Consider the following 21,263-nt stretch of genomic DNA (forward strand, 5'->3'; position numbering starts at 1 on the left):
ATTATTTAAGATAATCTTTTTATAATAACTTTTTTTCTCAAATTTCTTTATTTCAGGGCCCCATACTGATGAAATGAAAAGGAGTCTCAGAATGTCCATGTCTATCCTCTTTACTGCGTAACTGCTGAGAACAATCACTTGGGATTCAGTCTGGCCCTAGCATCTCTCAATATTATTTCCACATTTAAATTGTCATTTAATCTTCACATCAAACTATTGCCCATTCAATCACTTTCAAAGATTTGGGGACGAGATATTTTTAATCTATATTATGAAGAGCAAGGTGTTACTTTATAATGAAACATCAGCTCTTAATTGATATTGAGATATTGTTAGATATTAAATCGAAAAGGTAACAGGATATTGTTAGAGATATTGACATTAAATTGGGAAGGTAACATGAGATAGCCATATTAAATTAGAATACTATTAGAATAGATATTTAACTATATATATTTTTTGTTTTTCCCTAGTGCAAGTAGAAAAGGGACTTATTTTTTTCTTTTTTGCTGAATGATCTAAAAAAGTCCTGCCTATCTCCACAACAAACAGTCTCTCTTCTTGCTACACTCTGGGATCTTGCTCTATGCTGCTGAAAATGAGCTAAACACAGATATGACAGGGTACTGTTAGCAGGATTTGTATACCGTACAGGATACTATTACAACACTTGTCTTCCTTCCTTCTGTGCATTTGTTCCAATTTTATATCCATATTCATTATAATAGTATTTGTTGAGTCTATAGGAATAGAAAAATATAAAAGCACAATTACAGTATTTGATAATTGTGTTTACAGTTTGATGAACAAAAAAATAAATATGCCAGTAACTGAAATTACAGTGAAATCAGAACTATGAAAAGATTGTACAAATTGCCAAAGGGTAAATGGATCGCAGAAGCCTGGGGAAGAGGTCAGCCAGAAATGGGTGAAAGGAGAAGAAAGTTATGAAGGAAAGGTGATAAATCAATAGCAGGGCAAGGAGAGAAAATGTATTCCAAATAAGGGATCACCATAAGCAGAAACATAGTGACTTAGAAGAGCATAGGGTGTTCAGGGAACAGCAGGTAATTTAGTATAGCTAAAGAAACATATGGTAGACAGACACGGAATGAGGCCCAGGAGGTAAAATGTCCAGGATTTGGAATTTTATCCTGAGGTTACAGAACCATGGAAGGTTTTATACATTGGGGTAATTTATTGGTACTGCTTCACTAATCCAGCCCATGTTAGGGTCAGGATGATAATTAAAAGGCTATTACAGCCTTTCACAGAAAAAAAAAATGATGTGGGGCAAATCGAAGAGCATAAAATTAAGATTTAAAAGACAATTTAAGGATATTGAAGAGGCAGAATCAATAGAAATTAGCAAACATTTGGATGTGCAGAGGCTGTTGAAGAAGAGTGTTGAGGCTCACTGAGAAACTTTTGGCAGAGGCAGCTTGATGAACAAAAGTCTTGCTAAAGGATAACTTTGATTTGATCATCCTTGAAGTTGCAGAATGATATACAAGGGATACCAAAGCATAAGAGAAGTAGAACTGAAGTTTCATAATGAAAATTGTTTACACTTCCTTTGTGAATTACACTTTGACAAAATAAGAGCAACTCTGAATTTTCTAAACGTTGACTTTCCCAAATGACAGAATGACCACTGTCAACTCTGACAATCCTAGTTTGACTCAGAGCCTAATATGTCAATTTTCGTTGCCATGAAGACTCAGATATGTAATTTCTTTCTAAACATTGTGAATAATTCATTCTATCTGTCTGATGACCCAAGATTGGGTAAAAGAGAAGAAGAGGAGAATTTACCATGTAATAGATGAAGTGAGGTCAAGCAAATATGTTTAATGTGAACACCCGCTGTTCCACACATAATGAGCTATTTTAGAAGTTTCAAGTTGAATGAGCACAAAAGCCCCTGCGGAAACAGAAATATCTCCACCCAAAACGGTCTTTCTTCTTGCTATATTCTGGGACCTTGCTCTGTTGCTGAAAATGAACTAAACACAGACATGACCGTGTACTGTTGGCATTATTCACATACAGTACAGAACATTATTAAAATGTGATCTCCGCTCACTTATCTTCCTTCTTTCTCCACATTTGTTCATACCCCAACCTATCTTCTGCTTCTTCCACAATTTCAACCAAGCTCCAGAATTCAGCCGTATAGCCTTTGTTTGACTTGAAGGCACTGTTTTTCAGAAAGCTTCTTATACCTGGGCCACCCTGTACCTGTTTGACTTGAAGGCACTGTTTTTCAGAAAGCTTCTTATACCTGGGCCACCCTGTACAGCACAGATTGCTGGCTTACTGGGAAGGCCCAGGACTGAAGATCAAGGGATCTGAACTACCATAGTTCCAACTCACCTTATCTCAAATTTTTATTTCTTAAATTAGAAACAGTCATTACTCAGCTGCTACATCATAGTAAAAACTGAACAGAATTATATTTTAAGATGTACTTTGTAAGCTTAAAATGCTATACAAATGTGAGAGATTAAAATTGTCATCCAATCTTTCTTAGCCAGTTTATATACTTTGTCTTCATTATATTAAAGTTAACTTCAGTATCTTCATTTGTATTATGGGGATAAAAACATTGCATTACCAGAAGTGGTTATAAGAACAAAATGAGTGTTGCACAAGTCTTGGATGTATTAAATGTTAAATAAAAGGTGGTACTCTTGGTAGAAGTATTGGTATTATTGATATTATTCTTATTGATCCATTGCAAAGCAATTGCAGGATACAAATGCCCTGGTCACTGAAGACTCTGCAGAACAGATTGTGCAAAGGAGATGATGCAATTGCACAATGTATGGGGAGTAATAATGTTGCTCATTTAAATAATAAGTGCAGCCCAAGTCATGGCCTTTGCTTTGTACTAGTACAGCATTACCCACTGCTAATACGCAAAGCTTTACGAGACAGCAAGGCTAATCTTTCTTAGGCTCTGAGCCTCAATGAGATGAGGGCTAAGACAGTATCCTGTGTGCATTTTAAGCCATCACTGTCAGTGAACTTGAGCTGTTACTTCTGCTCCTTCCCCTGAAGATGGAGTTGCTACAGCCAAGTAGGTATCATTGACATTTCAGGTATGAGAAAGGCTTAGCCTGCCTTTGATTTTAGATCCTAGAACCTGAGAATTGAACAAAAGTCTAGAGGTCATTTGACTCAACCCATTAACTGTCCAGGTGATGAAAACAGGCCCAGAGGAAAAGCGACTGGCCAAAGGTTAAAGAGCTTGCTTTTATCAATTCAGAAACTAGGCAAGATTTCCTGACTCCCATCTAGGGCTTGCTTACTCCTTTATTCTTCATTAGTTTCACTGGGTCTCCGTTGGCCAAGACCACCTCATTGCTGGCTTTCTGAGGCCAAGCACCTGGGTGGTTTCTTATCTGAGTATTGGACTGCAGCCAGGCATGTGAATGGACAGGGATGGCTGACTCAGACTTTGGAACACTTTGTGCCTAAGGGGCAAGGTACAGCCTAAAAGAAGGGTGTGGGCTCTGGGCACTTCCCCATAGCTCCTAAGTGGTGTCAGCATGACTGGCTGAGTAAGGAGGAAGGAGCATGGTCTCATCCTGCAGGGTTCCAGCTAGTAGATTCTGGGACATGGAGCAACTTTGATTGCTTAGCCAACTTGGGACATGTTTAGCACAAGTAAACAGAGCAGTGAACTAGCAGGGAAGTCAGTGCAGAAAAAGTGAAAAAGCTTTATTATCATTCATGCATTTATTCACTTTTGCAAGAGGTATTTATTACACAAATATTCCAGTCTACACGACCAAATAATATGACCCATATTCTCAAAAATTTTACAGTGAAACGTGAGAGATGGCAACTAGACAGCCAGGTTTTGGCCGGGCGCGGTAGCTCACGCCTGTAATCCTAGCATGTTGGAAGGCTGAGGCAAGTGGATCACCTGAGGTGAGGAGTTCGAGATCAACCTGGCCAACACGGCAAAACCCTCGTCTCTACCCAAAATACAAAAATTAGCCAGGCATGGCAGCGGTTGCCTGTAACCCCAGCTACTCAGGAGGCTGAGGCAGGAGAATCACTTAAACCCAGGAGGCAGAGGTTGCAGTGAACGGAGATTGTGCCATTGCACTCCAGCCTGGGTGACAAAGGGAGACTCTGTCTCTAAATAAATAAAGAAATAAATAAATAAGAAGCCAGATTTTATGCAGTGAGGTATGTGCTGTAACAGTGGTAAACACGAGGCACTGTAGAAATTCCAAGGAAGGCTATATTGGATGTGTTTGTATTGTGCATGTGTGTGGTGGTCAGGAAGGTTTTCCTGAAAGTGATGTCTGAGCTGAATCTGTAAAGACGCAGAGGGGTTTAATGTCAGAGGTGTGAGAAAGCATGGTCGTTCTGGAAAATGGGTAATTCAATATGGCCAGAGAATGGAATCAGAAGTAGGGATTATTACAAGATGCTTGGTATGTCACTTTCAACTCCTAAAAATGGTCCACTTCACCTTGCTACTGAGCAAACAGAAGTTCAGGGAGATTAAGCCATTCTCTCAAGAGTGCCAAAGATATCAAGCACCAAACCAGGATTAGTTCAGATCTTCATTTTTCAAATGCCTTTTATACTATAAACTCTGAAGAAAATATTTAAAGAAAATTATCTCCAGGACTTCCTCAACTTAGAGAAGAAGCAGTACTTTGGAACCGAAGTCCCATTTTCTTATGGAAACCATGGCATATACGTTGGTTCAGGATTCAGGTTTGTCCTGCACAAAGCTACTCAGTCCATGAAGTACCTATAATACTTTACAAAAATAATTAGTAACTGGCTGTCAAATATAACCAAGTTTGTATGGGAAAATGTGCTTCAATTTGAAATGCTTGAAAAGTCTCACCCTCCCAAAGTGGGAGATGGACACTTGCAGATCCTGATTGATAGGGCCCAGGAGGCCAGGCAGGATGAATGTGCATGAAGAACATGACCATGGGATCCTGAGGACCTGAAAAGTGTGGGGCCAAACATCTTTCTAGGACAAATTCCCCAGGGACACCTTGCAGCCTGCAATCTTTTGTCTTCTTATCCTTTCTTTTCTTCAGGAAACCCTTCCATGATGTCATCCAAGACGTGTGACTATGTTTTTCTCCTCTCTGATGTCCCACAGATCCTTCCTGCCTGCCTGACACAAGCACTAAAAAATTTGGAAGTTCCATTAAGTACTAGAAACTCTGAAAAGTTAAGGAATAAAAAGATATCCGGCCAGGTGCAGTGGCTCATGACTGTAATCCCAACACTCTGGGAAGCGGATCACCTGAGGTCAGGAGTTTGAGACCAGCCTGGTCAACATGGTGAACCCCATCTCTACTAAAATTACAAAAATTAACCAGGCGTGGTGGTGGCGCCTCTGGTCCCAGTTACTCACAAGTCTGAGGCAGGAGAATTGCTTGAACCCAGGAGGCGAATAATGAAAAACAGTGTGAGGGAAAGTTGGAGTGCAGGTGCTTTTCTGTGTCTGAATCCCTGAGGCCTCCTGTAACCACACTCCTGGGTACTCAGAAGCAGAAAAGGAGATCGTGGAGAGAAAACATAATTAAAAAACACATGGCAGACCCTGCTATTACTGTCCTTTCACTAACTTTATCTTCCTGCTCTTACAATAACAACAAATACATATCTTGTGCTTTAGCATTTCCCCCCAAATGTCTAGCCACTTAAACATTTTAAGATACAGTTCATTAAATGTGAATCATGGATTACTTCAGTGTAAATACTGGAAGGAATCTCAGAGGTGATTAGTGAAACCTTTTTATTTTACTCATGAGGTAACTGAGGCACACAGAGAGACCTGAATTTTTTTGGGGTTCACAAAGGGAGCGAGAGGCACATGCAGAACCAGAACTTTTCACTTGCCTGACCCCAGACAGAGGCACTCTGCTGCTCTGCGCTGCTATTGAAATTGATAGTCAACAGAGCATTTTCAAATTTATTATTCAAAAAACTCTGGGTTTGCCACAAATCAGATGGGTTAAAGTGATTTGCCTGAAGTCACACAGTTACTGAGTCAGCTGTAAACAGATCCCACTTTTCTTAGATTCCAAATCCAATGCCCATAAGACTGTTAAGATGGCCATGTGGAGCTTCCCCCAAAAATGTTTGACCCATGGAATAAGTTGAGAACTTAAAAACAAATGATCATGGCAGTTTCTCTTTTGGGTAATCCCAGATAGTGAAAACAAAATCCCCCCGAAAAATCAGTTTTAAATAGTACTCTTCACAGAATGAATGTTAAATGAATCATCTTGTTTTCATTTTTTAAATAGGTGATAGTTTACATGGCCCATGGCGTAGCAATTCAGAACACTTTCAAATGTGCGCATTCTTTACTAACACACATGGCCTATGAGTCAAGGATGGAGAATTATTCCCTCTGTTTTATACGTGAAACTGGTTTCATAATGTTTACTTTTTCATTTACTATTAATTTGGGGTCATACCACTGAAAATTAATTAATGTGGATTTCTATGTTTTTTTAACATAGAAATGAGTTAATGTACATGAGAATAATTTTATTAATTTTTTAATTAGAAAACACTCTCATGTACATTAACTCATTTGATGTTATCATTCCTTGAAATAAATTTGCCATTTTTATTATTATGATGATGATGATCTCTTTTCACATAAGAAACTGAAGTCCAAAACCTCAAAGTTAATAAACAATAGCAGAAACCTATGTTTTCCGATTCTAAATTTAATAGGTTAAACATTGATTCTGGCACATTTCTAACTGTTTTTGTTGTATCTGTTTCAATCTCAAGGATAAAAACATTTCACAACCACATTCCCACATAATACTTGTATATTTAATTACCTACTCGCTTCTAGGTAGGCAGTGGCCCTGTAGCTTTCAGGCTGTTGGATCATTGTGTGTTGTATAATGATTGGTTCTGCTATAAACACTGCCACTGAAAAGGTTGTCAAAATGTATTCAGAAAGAGTCAGCTGCCAAATACAGTAGTCGCCCCTTATGCATGGGAGATATACTTTAAGACCGCCAGTGGATGATTGAACTGTGGATAGTACCAAAGTTCACATATACTATGGACTTTTTGTTTTTTTAATCTGATAACCTAGACAACTACTAAGTGACTGATGGGCAGCTAATGTAAACAGCATGGATACACTGGACAAAGGAATGATTCATATGCTGAGCAAGATGGAGCAAGATTTTATTATGCTTTTCGGAATGGTGCACAATTAAAAACTTATGGATTTCTGGAATATTCCATTTAATGCTTTTGGACTGTGGTTAACCACTAGTAACTGAAACTATGGAAAGTGAAGCCATGGATGAGAAGTAAGTACTAGTGAACAAGTTTCCAGTTAAATATTCAAATTCAATCTGTTCCTCAGTTAAACATATGAATTATTTTTCAAATGTAAAACTTTGTATATATTCCTCTGGACAATGAAGATTAAACAGAAGAAAGATGGTAAAAAATAATTTTAAACTCATGGAGTACTTTAGTATCCATTTTTTATCTTTTTAAATAAATTTATTATTCTTTTATACTTGGTCAACATAAAGTTTTGTTAAATCTGATTTTATTCAATTAGGTCCATACTTAACCTACATTTAGTACAAAATATGATTTTTTTCCAGGTTCCAAGCAAGTAGGTTTATTTTCAGTTGCCTGAGTAGATATATCTATGGCCAGTATATGTAATAGATAGAAGCTCAAAGTCAGAGAAGTTTCATTCTCCTGGGTCCATGTGATGTGTTTGATTCAACTGATTATAAAGTACCCTGAAAAAAATACCTTGTCAATGTTGTATGCTGTAGTTTATTTCAAAATAAGATACACACAAACATTGGGACTGAGAGTTAGGCTGAGTTGTTTTGTCAAGGTCAACATTTAACTCTATTCTGGAACTGTTCTCAGAATTATGAAAACCAGAATTGCACTCAGAACTCTTTTTTTTTTTTTTTTTGAGATGAAGTCTTGCTCTGTCCCTAGGCTGGAGCGCAGTGGCACCATCTAGGCTCCCTGCAACCTCCGCCTCCCAGGTTCAAGCAATTCTCCTGCCTCAGCCTCCCAAGTAGCTGATACAACAGGCATGTGCCATCATGCCCAGCTAATATTTGTATTTTTAGTAGAGACGGGGTTTCACCATGTTGGTCAGGCTGGTCTTGAACTCCTGACCACATGATCCGCCCGCCTTGGCCTCCCAAAGTGTTGGGATTACAGGCGTGAGCCACTGCACCTGGCCAGAACTCATTTTTAACCATTGACAAGCAGCAATTTAAAAACAAGTATGAATAAAATTTAACTTTTATATAAAACAAAATCAACTTATAAGGTTTTTACATCTTAAATTACAAAGGAAGATTGCATTTTGATCAATAACTTTTCTAAACAAATTCTTTTTTCTTTTTCGGAAGCTTTCTTTTGCAAACAGTAAGCCCATCTAAATTAATTCATATGATAAAGGGATTCCTATCTCTATAAATCCTGAGGTCAGTTAATTCTAGGAAAATATAGCTGCCTATGGGGTTAAATTCATGATAATTTCATAGCATTGACAACACCACCATTAAAGAGATAGCCAGAAAAGTAGTTAATGGAATATGCTCAAGAACATGGTTTATTATAGACAATTTAATATTTTCATGGTAAAATGTAACTATGATAAGACATTAGCTATTTATATCTTTACTAATGTACATGCCATAAAATATTTATGAAATGCCAGTAACGCATTAGACTTCTAAAATTAAACACTGGACTTAAACAAGTTAAAAGCACATAAGTCTAATTTCAATTATTCTAATACTGATATACTTACAGTCTTTCTATTAAGTATATCCCATATGAAGTACAACTTTAAAAAAAAAAACAAGAAAGTGACTATAATCTCAGCTTAAAGAGATAGAGAGTAAGAATAAATCAAAGGGTGAACTGAGGATGTATATCTACCTCCTTCTCACGTTTTACACATTTAGAAATCACTATAGGCCAGGCGTGGTGGCTCACGCCTGTAATCCTAGCACTTTGAGAGAGAGAGGTGGGCAGATTGCTTGAGATCAATAGTTCGAGACCACCCTGGCCAACATGGTGAAAACCCGTCCCTATTAAAAATACAAAAAATTAGCCAGGAGGGGTGGCGCACACCTGTAGTTCTAGCTACTCAGGAGAATCTGAGGCAGGAGAATCTCTTGAACCAGGAGGCGGAGGTTGCAGGGAGCCAAGATTGTGCCACTGCATTCCAGCCTGGGTGACACAGCGAGATTCTATCTCGAAATAAAAGAAATCACTATATATCTGTATGCATGTATGTACACATACATGTAAAATTATAAGCATATGATATATAAGGTACTTATCTTTATTATATATATAAAGTTTTAATCAATATGAATGAGTTACACTGCTGAAAAACAGGGAAACTTCCCTTCTGTTGAGAAGTTATAATAGATCACAATTGTAATATATACATATATTACAAAACAGGATTTGGTTATTGCGATCATAGCTCTATAATTATAAAAGGAAGCACAGTTGTAAAAGGAAGAAATGACTCTGTAGGTGTGTTTGCCACGTTCAAATGTAATACAGCCTTAAGCAGGGAAGTGTCCTAGGGCAACCTTTAGGGTAATTTGTAGAGAGATCTTCTCTCCACATGTCTTACTCTGTTGTCAGACAATGAACCGTCGGGTAAAATGCGCTTCTTTTCCAAGAAAAAAGCAGTAACTGACTGCTAAGGCCTGAGACACAGGGTGGGCTTTGGGTAACTGGTTACATTTAAAAGGATAAAGAAACCCTCATATTTGCAATGCTATTAGGATAATCCGACATATATCACATTTCTTTCTCTTTTACAAATTTAAAGATACTCTGAGGAAGACAAAAATGATACTGTTCGAAAGGGTAATCATTCTTAAATACAAAGATAAAAAGACAAGCTGGATTCATCAAACACTTGAAGAAAACCAATAACATGCGAGAGAGAGAGAGAGAGAGAGAGAATCACCAACTTCAATAAACATATGAACTATCATCCTAGGAACTAGAGTTCCTAATGCAAAATGATACTTTGAAATGTATTAGTATCTTCAGAGTAATAAGAGAGTTTAACATACTCATGGATCAATAACTCGGTTGTAAAAAATATTACCAACTAGAGATCTTGAAAACGATTGCCAAAAGTAAAATCACAATAAATGAATGGGATAGTATAATAGCTGCAGCTGAAGATGAATCTGATCAATTTTTCCAAAATGCAGGGGAAAGGTACAAAATAAAGTACATAAGAAAAATTAAAAGACAAAATGGATCCAAATTTTAATACTCATTTCAAAGGAAGAAAAATAATGTAATAGAGGCAATAACCCAATAATGATACTACTATTGCTACTACAACTAACAACATAAATACACAGAACTGACCACATCATTCTTTACATTGAAAAGTCTACCAATTATGGGCCAGGCACAATGGCTCACACCTGTAATCTCAGCACTTTCGGAGCCCAAAGCAGGCGAATTGCTTGAGCTTAGAAATTCAATACCATCCTGGGGAACATGGTGAAACTCCCTCTCTTCAAAATAAAAAAAAAAAAAATTAGCCAGGCATGGTGGCACGTATCTATAGTCCCAGGTACACAGGAAGCTGAGGTGTGAGAATCGCTTGAGCCTGGGAGGTCAAGGCTGCAGTGAGCCAGCCCTGTTTGTGCCACTGCACTGCAGCTTGGGTGACAAAGCGAGATTCTATCTCAAAAAAAAAAAAAAGAAATGAAAAGAAAAAAAGTCAACTGATTATCAAGCAAGATGGAGAAGGTAGTCTCCAATCTAAATGCATCAAAAGCCCGAGTAAGAGAAACAATCTTAAAATCTTTCGGAGAGAAGCAACGAGCAAAGATGCAGGAACAAGGAATACTGAGCACAGACAGCAATCAATTTAGAATCTAAGTAATTATGTATTATAGAAAAGACTAATACATATTTAAAAGTAAAACCTGAGATCTTTTCAATAAGAGATGTGTTAGGAAGTTGGGGGAACAAAAAGTAGTAGGAAATTAAAGTTATTGACTAGTTCAAGGGGACAATAGAGATACTAAGTTAATTTCTTAATAGAAACAATAATATTGTTTCCATAATATTAATGGTGTTTTATTTTTATTACTCAGTAAAGTAGAATAATAATAAAATAATTACCTTAGATCCTATGACATCACATCATGATGGAAGAAAATAACTTCAGAGGGCAGGTGCGGTGGCTCTCGCCTGTAATCCCAGCTCTTTAGGAGGCCTTGGGGGGCGGATCACGAGGTCAGGAGTTGGACACCAGCCCTAGCCAACATGGTGAAACCCTGTCTCTACTAAAAAAAAAAAAATACAAAAATTAGCCAGGCATGGTGGTGGGCGCCTGTAATCCCAGCTCCTTGGGAGGCTGAGGCAGGAGAATTGCTTGAACCTGGGAGGTGGAGGTTGCAGTGAGCCAAGATCACACCATTGCACTCCAGCCTGGGCAACAAGAGCAAGACTCTGTCTCAAAAAAAAAAAAAAAAAAAAAAAAAAAAGGAAAAGAAAAAAAAAACTTCAGACATCATTTTACTTATATATCTTGACCAAAATAGAGAGCTAGAGGTATATAACACAGAGAAATAGAAAAGCATTTTTAAGAAAAAAAATGTAGTTCATACATCTATATCTATTGATATATATAAATTATTTTAAGTAACAAACTGTACTTTGGCAGTGTTTGGGTGAGGGAGAAAGGACAAGATGGAGGAAGGTGAACAAGACGGCACAATCCATGTTGCTTCCGGGTTCTTCCTCACCAACTTTCCCGCGCGGGAAAATGCAGCCCGCCCCGGGAAGATGCAGATCAACCGAGCATGCGCCAGGTGATGTCAATCCGAAGAGATCGAAACTCACCCGGCCACGCCTATGGAGACGCCCCTATCACACCCTTATCCCGCCCACTGCCCTCCCCCTTCCAGTACCAATGCATAAAAGTCCGCTGCCGGCAGGAGCCGGCGTGACTTCTTCGGCTCCGGCATTTGTGGACCGGAGAACATCACCGGAGAGCTCCGGCGGGACTTCCCTGGCCCCCCCACACCTGAGGACCAGAGAACCTCCCCTGAGAGTGTGTGCATATTTGCAATAAAAGACTGCCACTTTCTTACGTACTTTGGCCTCATGTTTAATTACTTAGCTCTCCTAAATTAAGTTAAATTAAAACAGGCAGCAGCAACACAAAGTAAAATAAACCCAAAGTTGCTGATATTTTTAGAAAATGTTTCTTTGGTACAAAAAATATTTTCATAAAAGTTTCCCTGGGTGTAAAAATCAGTTATGAAGAAAAGTGGTGCACTTCTGGTTTCTTGTCCAGCATGTAAGGAGCTTAGCAGTCGTTACTCCATCCCAGCAAGTAAAAAGTTAAACAAACTGAAAAATTAATAACTCTTCTTAGAGTATGAGAAAAAAGAAGTCACTGAATATGTCACTGCCCCCAAAATTGGAGAGAGAGAATGGCAGCGAACCACAACTTTACCCAAACAGAAATCCAGGAACAGAAACTTTCATAGAAACCAGTAACACGGTAGGAAAACCTAAATTGTAATTGATGAATCACTGAAGGCTGATTATGGACGAGCCTGAGAGAGAAAATCCCCGGGGGAACTGAGCCATAGCGCGGGGCATGCAGTGGGGCACCTTTGTGAGTTTTACCACCAGAAATTCTACCGAGTTCTCACAGTGAATAATGGAGAAAATTTTTCTCATGCTCCCAGCAGGAGGAGGACAAACAGAATTATTTTGTAATACTCTAGAGCATTTTGTTCTAAGAAGGCTTGTCTTCAGGAGAAATTATTTTAGCAGAGCCTCACCTGCCAGGTTATAGCCAGGTCTAATCTACCTGGGGGAAGGGAAATAGTCAACTCCAGCTCTCTCTAGACTCACCTGGGCAAATGGAAATACGTAATTTCAGCGCCCCCCAGTCGTTCTATCCCATCTGCTGGAGGAGAAACCAAAAACAAAACAAAACAGACTTACTTGTGACGTTCACAGTCCAGGATTGCAGGCTCACCAAAAGACTGAGGCTTGATCATAGAACTAACTACAGAATGTTTCAATGTTTCTCCTCTTCCAACACCTAACCACTACATTACTAAAGGCCTACTGACCACAGTTACTTTTACCCAGTCCATCATCGGCCTTCCCCCCAAAAATTACAAGACACACCAAAACACAAAAAACACGGTTTGAAGAGACTGAACAAGCATCAGAACCAGAGTCAAATATGGCGGGAGTGTTGGAATTATCAGATAAGAAATTTAAAAATTAACTATAATTAATATGCTAACGGATTTACTGAAAAAGAAAGGAGATAATATTGTTAGAGTAGGTAGTTAGGCAGACACGAGCAGGACAGGTGAGGCCCCTCCCCAACCAGGAAGGTCAGGCAACCATTAGGTGATGGGCAGGTGGTTGTTCAACTATCTCTCTAAAGCAGTAATTGGTTGCAGCCAGCACCAGAGAAGGGCAGTCTCCCAATAGATAGGAAACACCTGAAGCTGGGGTCAGCAACTTCCTGATAATATCTCAGGGGTTGGGCAAGTGGGCTCAAGCATGCACCCTAAGAGGCAAAATGACGAAGTTTAACTGGTATATGATCTTCCTCTCGGAACACTTGACAGGTAAGGGAAAAATGACTCAAATGAGCATGTGTGCAACTTCAGTAAATACACGGCCCCTTCCAAGTGCTGGCAGGCCACTGTGCATGCAGACAGCCCAACCCAAGGGAAGAATCAGGGGAGAAGAGATGCAAAACCCACAAGCATGCTAACAAAACCCCAAGTCAAAAGTCAAACTGTGTACTTGGATGTCTCAAGTTACCCCCTCAGCCCTCTTCTAAGTAAAGGTAAAATAACAACTTAACTTCCTTTTGTCCCTGCTCTAAAACTTTTTAATAAACTTTCACTCCTGCTCTAAAATTTGCTTCAGTCTCTGCCTCTGCCTTGTGCCCCTCAGCCGAATTCTTTTTTCTTAGGGGGCAAGTATTGAGGCTGTTGCAGACCCATTCAGATTCGCTGCTGCTAACAATATGAAATAACAGATGAACAATGTAAGCAGAAAGATGTAAATTCTCAGAAAGAATAAAAAGATGCTTAAGATAAAAAAAAATTTCTAAAACACATGAGGAATCCCATTGCTGGGCTCCTTAGTGGGATTAACATAGCTGGGGAAACAATCTCTGAGCTGGAGGATGTGACAATAGAAACATCTAAAACTGAAAAGAAGAATGAAAAACTAAAAAACAAAACCAAAACAGAACAGAATATCCAAGAACTGTGGGAAAACCACAAAAGATGTGACATATACAAACAAAAATACCAGGAGAGAAAATGGAGAAAGAAACAGAAGCAATACATATTTGCAGCAACAATGCCTGATAATTTTCATGAATTAATGTCAGACACCAAACCACAGATGCAGGAGATCAGAAAATTCCAAGCAAAATAAATGCCCAAAGAAAGCAAAACTACACCTAGGCATGTCATATTCAGATTTTAGAAAATCAGAGAGAAAGAAAAAATCTTTAAAGAAGCCAGAGAAAAATCACCTTATCTATAGAGAAATGAGGACAAGAATTACATTAAACTTCTTCTCAGAAACTACGAAAACATAAAGTTGAGTTAAATATTTGAACAGTTGATATATTTGAAAAACAAAAACGCCAACCAGCCAACCAGAATTCTGTCTGTTAAATTATTCTTCAAAAGTGAAGGAGACATATACATTTTAGCCAAAAATTGATGGGATTTGTTACCAGTGTATCTGCCTTGCAAGAAATGTTAAAAGACATTTTTTTAACATCAAGGAGAGGAAGAAGAAGAAAGGTTCCAAACTCAGATCTATAGAAAGAAAGGAAGAGCATTTAAGAATAACTAAGTGAAGGTAAAATTACAACTTTTATTTTTTTAATTCTTAATTGATTTAATAATAGTGTTCAAAATAATAACAATGTATTCAATTATATATACATATTTGTATATGCAGATATATATAGTATTAGTCTGTTCTCACACTGGTAATAAAGACATACCCAAGACTGGGTAATTTATAAAGGAAAGAGGTTTAATTGACTCATGGTTCGGCATAGCTGGGGAGGCCTCAGGAAATTTACAATCATGGTGGAAGGGGAAGCAAACACATCTTTCTTCACGGGACGGCAGGATGGAGAAGTGTCGAGCAATAGGGGGTTATGAAACCGTCAGATCTCGTGAGAATTCGCTCACGATCACAAGAACAGCATGGAGGTAAGTACCCCCATGATTCAATTACCTCCCACTGGATTCCTCCCATGAGGGGATTATGAAAAATACAATTCAAGGTGAGATTTGGGTTGGGACATAGCCAAACTATATCACATATGTGTATGCACATATATACATATGTATCACATAAGCATGAAATGAATGACACCAATGATATAAAGAACAGTAAGGAAGAATTAAAGACAGTTTTTTTTTTATTATAAGATTCTTGTACAACCACTTATAGTGGTATAGTGTTATTGAAAGTGTATGTGGATTACTTTTTAATGTATATTGCAAAATCCAAGGAAACCACTGAACACAGTAAAAAAAATTATAATTGATATTGTAAAAAAGAAAAATAGAATCATATAAACTGTTCAATTAAAACAATAACATGCAGACAAAGTATGTACAAAAAAGAAAAAACATAGAACAAGTGCAAGAAATAAAAACCAGTAACAAATATGGTGGATATTAATCCAACTATGTCAATAATCACCTTTAATTGTTGATCTAAGTACACAAAAGACAGATTTTGTTAGAGTGGATTATAAAACAAGATGTTGCCCACAAGAAACCCACTTTAAATTTAGAAACGTGTATAGATTAAAAGTGAAGAGATGTTTTGCTATGAACCTAAAACTGCTCTTAAAATATAGTTTATTATTTATTTTAAAAGAATAAATGGATGGAGAAAGTGTTATACATTCTAACAGTAATCTATTAAAAAGCACAAAATAAGACATTAGATCAGGAAACATCATTTGGGATAAAAATACTGTTACATAATGATAAAAGGTTCAATACTCCAAAGAGACATATTCCTTAATGTATACACACCCAACAAGAGAACACGAGAATAAGTGAGGTGCAAATTGATTTTGTGCCTGTTGAATCTGTTCTTTCAAAATCAGTAAGGACATGGCCGTACTCAACAGTATTACTGATCAACTAAATGTTATCGACAGCTATAGCCCAGTTCATCGAACACCAGCAGAATACACGTTCTTCTCAAGCTTACCTAAAACATTCATAAAGATAGACCACATTTTGGGTCACCAAAGACAGCATAATAAAATTAAAACAATACAAATTATTCAATGTCTGCTCTGACTACCATGGAATTAAACTAGAAATTAATAACAAAAAATAGCTGGAAAATTCTAAAATATTTGGGGATTAAACAGCACACTTCTAAGTAACACATGGGTGGAAAACAAAATTTAAAGAACATTTAAAAAATATTTAGAATTACATAAAAATTAAAAATACTTTATCAAAATTTGTGTGATACAGTAAGAGCAGTGCTGTGGAGAAAATTTATAGCATTGAATGCATATATTACAAAGAAAGAAATTTACAAAATCAGTAATTCAAGCTTCTACACTAGGAAATTAGAAAAATAAGTGCAAGTTAAATCCAATGCAGGCAGAATAAAATGAATACTAAAAATTACTGTAGAAATCAATACAATTGCAAACAGGGAATCAATAGAGGACATCAACAAAACCGAAAGCTAGTTCTTTGAAGAGATCAGTAAGGTGAATACATTTCTAGCAAAGCCAACAAAATAATAATAAATAAAAAGAGAGAGAGAAGACACAAAATACTAATATCAGAAATGGTAGTAGGGACATCACTACAGATTCCATGGACAATGAAATGAAAATAAATACTATGAATAATTGTATGACCACAAATTTGACAGTCTAAATGAAATGGACCAAATTTCTTGAAAGACAGAATCTGCCAAAACTCACAGAAGACAAAATAGACCATCTGAACCAGTTCATATCTATTAAAGAAACTGAATCAAAAATTAATAATTTTCAATCACTGAAACTATCAGTAATAGGTGAGTTCACTGGTGAATTCTACCAAACATTTAAAGAATAAATTATATAGATTATCTACAATCTCTTTCAGAAGACAGAATCAGAGGAACACTTCCTAACTCATTCCATGAGGCCAGTATTACTCTAGAATCAAAACCAGACAAAATATACTGCAAGAAAATAAAACTACAAACCAGTATCTCTCAGGAACATAAATGCAATAACCCTCAAAAATATTAGCAAATCAAATTAGAGAATGTATAAAAAGGATTCTATACCACAACCAAGTAGGAGTTATCCCAGGTATGCATTCAAGTTTATTATTTGAAATCAATAAATGTAATCAATCTCATCAACAAGCTAAAGAAGAAAAATCACGTTATATCAATAGGTGCAGATAAATTATTTGGCAAAATCAAACACCAATTTATGATAAAAAATTTTTTCAAGCTAGGAGTAGAGTAGAGCTTCCCCAATTTGATTTTTAAAAATCTACAAAATCCTATAGCTAACTTTGTATTTGATGGTGAGAAACTTTCTGTTAACATCAGGAATGAAGCAAGGGTGTTCTCTCACTACCTCACTACTGCTTTTCTTTCTTTCTTTTTTTTCTTTAAGACAGAATCTCACTTTGTCACCCAGGCTACAGTGCAGTGGTATGATCTCAGCTCACTGCAACCTGCAACTTCCACCTCTCAGGTTCAAGTAATTCTTCTGCCTCAGCCTCCCAAGTATCTGGAATGACAGGCAGGTGCCACCATGCCGTGCTAACTTTTCTATTTTTAGTAGAGACAAAGTTTTACTATGTTGGCCAAGCTGGTCTTGAACTCCTGACCTCAAGTGATCCACCTGCTTTGGCCTCCCAAAGTGCTGGGATTACAGGCGTAATCCACCATGCCCAGCTCTTCACCACTGCTTTTCAACATCGTACTAGAAATGCATAATGCAATAAGACAAGATAAAGAAATAAAGAGTATATAAACTGGAAAAGAAGAGATCAAATTTTCTTTGTTCACAGATGACATAATTAGCTATTTGGAAAATCTGAAAAAACTGACAAAAAATTGCTTGCACAAATAAGCAATTCTATCAAGGCTACAGGATACAAGGCTAGAATACAAATGTCAATCACTTTCTTATATACAAGCCATAAAATAAGTGGAATTTGAAATTAAAAACACATTACCATTTACATTAGCACTTAAAAATGAAAAATTTAGGTATAAATCTAACAAGATGTATACAATATCTATATAAGGAAAATTACAAAACTCTGATAAAAGAAATTAAAGAAGAACAAAAGAAACAAAGAAATAGTCCATGTTTATGTGTAGGAAAACTCAATATTGTCAAGACATCAGTTCTTCCCAACTTAATCTATGGATTCAACACAAACTTAACCAAAATCCTAGAAAGTTATTTTGTGGATATAAAAAGCTGATTCTAAAACTGATTCTAAAGTTTATATGGAGAGGCAGAAACTCAGAAGAGCCAACTCAGTAATAAAGGAGAAGAAGAATATAGGATTAGCTGACACTACCTAACTACAAGTCTTGTTATAAAACTACAGTAATCAAGATACTATGGTATTGGTGAAAGAACAAACAAATAGATCAATGGAACAGAATACAGAGCCCAGAAATAGACCCATATAAATGTAGTCAAATGGATCTTTGGCATTCTAGCAATCTTTTCAACAAATGGGGCTGGAAAAATTGTCCATCCACATGCAAAAAAATAAAAATAAAAGAATTTATATACAGACCTTATGCCCTTCACAAAAATTAACTCAAAATGGATCAAAAAACTAAATGTAAAACACAAAAACAAAATTTATAGAACATAACATAAGGAAAAGCTTAGTTGACCTTGAGGGTGTCAATGACTTTTTGAAAACAACATCAAAAGCATGATCTGAGAATGACATAATCAATAAGATGTACTTCATTAAAATTAAAAACCTCTGCTCTGAGAAAGACAATGTCAACAGAATGAGAAGACAAGTCATGGACAGAAGAAATATTTGCAAAAGACACATCAAATAAATAACTTTTATCCAAAGCACACAAATAACTCATGGAGCTAAGCAATAAGAAAATGAAAAACCCAATTAAAAAATAAACCAAAAAAACTGAATAGACACCTTACAAAGAAGATAAGGAGATGGCAAGTAAGCAGATAAAAATGTTCAACATCATATGTCATTAGGGAATTTCAAATTAACACAATGAGATACCACTACATAGTGTTTACAACGCTCACAATCCAAAACATGGATGATACCAAAAATTTGGCAGGATGTGGAGCAACAGGAACTCATTCATTGCTGGTGGGAGTGCAAAATGGTACAGCCACTTTGGAAGACAGTGTGGCAGTTTTTTATAAAACTAAACATATTTCTATGATATGCAATCACATTCCTTGGTACTCACTAAAGGAATTGAAAACTTATGGCCACACACACACACAATTGTGCACATGGATGTTTAAAGAAGGTTTATTCCTAATTGTCAAAACTTAGAAGCAACTAAGATGTCCTTCAGGAGGTGAGTGCCTAAATAAACAGTGGTAAATCTAAACACAAAAATAATATTCAGTTCTAGAAAGAAATGAGCGATCAAGGCAAGTAAAGAACTTAAAAATATACCACTCTGTCATACTGATGATTTAAGTTAAAGCCACTTGAAAAACAGCAGGTGCAAAAAGATCACTCTGACTTTAGTGCTTTCTTTAAAGCAGAAGATGAAATTTTTATGTGGAAGATGTCCTCCCTATACTAGGGGAAAAGAAACATTCTTATCATCACAGATGAGGAAATTGATGAGGAAGTCATAGGAATTCTGTACGAACAAGCCGTGTTAAACTAACTCTTACCTTCCTAGATACATCTCTACTCAATTAACTACCCTAGCCTAATCTCCTTTGCCTTATCATATTTCCACACTTTATTATTCTTTGTCTAGTTAAATAAATATGTATCTGACTCTAATGCTTCTTCGGGTCTTCATTTTCTTATGCCATGTAAAACCTGTGTTAAATAAATCTGTATGCTTTTCTCCCATTAATCTACTAAATCCTATTTTTTAAAATCTACAAAATCCTATAGCTAACTTTGTATTTAATGATAAGAAACCTTCTATTAACGTCAGGAATTAAGCAAGGTTGTTCTGTCTCACTACATCACTACTGCTTTTCTTTCTACTAATCTACTAATTCTCAGACACAGCCAGGACCCTAAGATGGTGAAGGTAGAAGTTTGCCTCCCCTACACATGAAAAGACATAGAGGAATCTTGAATCATATTACTAAGTGGAAAAAGCTGATCTTAAAAGGCTACATACTTATGATTTCAATGCTATAACATTTTGGAAAAGGTAAAATTCTCGAGATAGTAAACATATCAGTGGTTGCCAAGAGTTAGAAGAGAGAAAGGGTTGAATAGATGGAGCAAGGAGGGTTTTTAGGACAGTGAAACTGTTCTGTATAACACTGCTATAGTGAATGCATGTCATTATACATTTGTCAAAACCCAAAGATTTTACACCGAAAATGAACCCTAATGTAAACCATGGACTTTGGGTGAAAATGTGTTAATGTAGGTTCATTAACTGTAACAAATGTGCTCCTCTGGTGAGATATGTTGATAGTGGGAGATTACGTATGGAGGCAGTGGGTACATGGAAATTCAGTATTTTGTGCTTAATTTTGCTGTAAACTCAAACCTGCTCTAAAAAGTAAAGTTTATCATAAAAAACGAGGTGAAATAATTATGTTTTAACTACATTTTTTTGAACGTAGATAGAATTGTGAATCACTTGGCCAAAAAGATGAATATATGGCTACTCTAGCAATTACACATCACCCCTACTCCTAGCTTTTAGTTTTTATTCATTTTTATGTTGATTACACTTATAAAATGTACATTTTGTTCTGTTCTCGTAATTAACAAAATTGTCTAATATTTGTTCTCTTCTTAAGTGAAGTTACCAGTTATCAGCCTTCTTTTGCTATGCTTTATTTTAATATTTCTTAATTCCTGGGTTCTCTATTTTGATTCATCCTTTAATTGGTTAGATTTTCTTGACAGAAAATGCTTTGCAAAGGGTCAATGTGTGATACA

At 36.6% G+C, this 21,263-nt stretch overlaps 1 protein-coding gene and 1 long non-coding RNA gene across 4 annotated transcripts in view; one reads left to right on the plus strand and one right to left on the minus strand.

Moving 5' to 3' along the window:
• The window catches only part of LOC144338981 (uncharacterized), a 66,690-nt gene extending 63,991 nt beyond the window's left edge, over nucleotides 1–2,699 (plus strand). Inside the window, exon 3 of the long non-coding RNA XR_013413494.1 lies at nucleotides 57–2,699. This is a non-coding gene — a long non-coding RNA (uncharacterized LOC144338981). The remainder of the gene's footprint in view (nucleotides 1–56) is intronic.
• The window catches only part of TP63 (tumor protein p63), a 526,038-nt gene that overhangs the window by 495,345 nt on the left and 9,430 nt on the right, over nucleotides 1–21,263 (minus strand). For 2 of the 3 annotated variants that reach the window (XM_077991167.1, XM_077991175.1), the window contains one exon: nucleotides 11,200–11,363. The exons of the other annotated variant lie outside the window; for it this stretch is intronic. The gene's annotated coding sequence lies outside the window, so the exon portion shown is untranslated. Of the gene's footprint in view, nucleotides 1–11,199; nucleotides 11,364–21,263 lie in introns of those variants that run through there. 3 annotated transcript variants of the gene reach the window in all.

This window comes from Macaca mulatta, chromosome 2, assembly GCF_049350105.2.
Source record: "Macaca mulatta isolate MMU2019108-1 chromosome 2, T2T-MMU8v2.0, whole genome shotgun sequence".
Taxonomy (NCBI): Eukaryota; Metazoa; Chordata; class Mammalia; order Primates; family Cercopithecidae; genus Macaca; species Macaca mulatta.